The sequence below is a fragment of the Apium graveolens genome, chromosome 8 (genome assembly GCF_009905375.1).
Source record: "Apium graveolens cultivar Ventura chromosome 8, ASM990537v1, whole genome shotgun sequence".
Lineage (NCBI taxonomy): Eukaryota > Viridiplantae > Streptophyta > Magnoliopsida > Apiales > Apiaceae > Apium > Apium graveolens.
Genome location: NC_133654.1, coordinates 93179460 through 93181527, shown reverse-complemented (window position 1 = coordinate 93181527; position 2068 = coordinate 93179460).

The window sequence follows — 2068 nt, the reverse complement described above, 5'->3', positions numbered from 1 at the left end:
TTGAGAGTGAGAGAGAAAAGGGAGAGATGAGAGAAAGTGAGAGATGAGAGAGAGTAGAGGCGGGTAAAGAAAAGAAAAAGAAAGGGGGATGTGGGTTTTTATAATAAAAGGGAGGGGCACTTTAGGTATTTACATGATTTTTCTTATTTCTATTCCCTTTTCTCTTTTATTCTAAACTCCAAAAATAAATTAAACAATGAATAACTCTCTCAGAAAAGTTGGGAATGCAAAGAATAATTATTTTAGAATAAAGATCTCGAAATTAGCTTTTCGTCCATATTTTTAAAATAATTTTTGAGCGAACGGTTGATTTACTACGGATTTTACAATATTGTGCGAAAAATAGAATTATAACCCGATAAAAATCATTTTAAAAGGCACTGTTGACGAAATAAATCCGCCTATCATTTTTAGAAAGTCTCTAGGACTATTTTGAAGATAACAAAATAAATTACACGCATTAACCTTACTCGAGTAATTTTATAAAAATGTATAAAGGTTCAATAAACCTTATTTATATTCAAATAAATCCCTTAAATCCTTTTAAAAATTAACAAATCACGTAATCATGCATACTGACAAGCAAGCACATATATTTACACATCACAACTCATGTCTGATCATGAAATTTCCCTTTTTATTATTATTCCTCTTTTTGCGTAACGGGTTGCGTTCTGCTTTACCGCCCGACTCTAAGCGTTTCAATTACGCTTCACAATTATCTTTACCAACCGACACGTCACTAGAACATAATTACTCACTTAAACATTCCATTTCACATATCAACACATAGTTTATATTTAAACACTTAAATCCCTTTTAAGACGGCTTCTGTTCTATCTGACGGCCCGACAACACAGCTTAACCCCTAAGCTGACGCATCAAATTGGAACACATCTTTCTACGCTTCCAGATACTAATATACAACAAGGACAATTAACCAACAGAATTATTTAATCACATAATTTATAATTACACCACAAAAATCGTATTTTATTCACTTAATTATGTCGCGAAATTACTAGTCATTACATATAGAATTGTATATCATATTCCAAGGACAATTATAAATCTAATTTTTATATCGCAGTAAATTAAGAATTAATAAATTATAAAGAAAATAATCGATAGAACATAAACATTAATAATCCTAATATCTTAAACTAAAACATCATGTTATTTCTAGGGTACAAACACTAAGACCAGATACATTGTGTTGTCATCTGCAGCATGAAAGCGAAGGATATTGCAAATGTCATCCCTCTCCTCCTGCACTGTGTTACTACTGAAGAAAATCGACGACTTAGTAGCATTTAATTTTTGACCTGAGGCTTTTTGATAGGCTTGGAGCAAGTTAAATATCTGGACTACAGTCTCACTGTTAGCTTGACAAAAAATATAACTGCCATCAACAAAGAATATATGAGATAAAATGGGAGCACCTCTTGCGATTTTAATGCCTTTAATTAATCTTCTTCTCCCGTACTCTTGAATCAGTATAGTAAGCCCTTCCATGCAGACTAGAAAGAGGTAGGAGGAGAGTGGATCTCCCTTCCTGATCCCTCGGACTGGGACAATTAAATCGAATTACAAACCTGCATGATTTATTGTATATCACACTGATGTGACACATTCCAAGAATAAGTTTACCAACCTATTATCGAACCCCAATTTTTTAAGTATTGCTCTTACGAAATCCCATTCGACCCTGTCTAACGCCTTACTCACGTCTAACTTGAGTGCCATCCATCTTGATTTACCAGCCACTTTCCTTTTCATATAGTGCATGATCTCGTAAGAAATCATTATATTATCCGTAATCAATCTACCGGGGATAAATGCACTTTGAGTTTCTCAAATCACATCATTCATAACTGTTTTGAGCCTATTAGTCAATACCTTAGAAATAATTTTATAAGACACGTTACATAAGGATATTGGGCGGAGCTCGGTCATACTAGAAGGATTTTGCTTTTTCGGAATTAACATTATGTTAGTGTTAGTAAGACGATCCATAAAATTCCCTATTAAGAAAAATTTCTTGGTCAGATGCACTATATCGCCACCA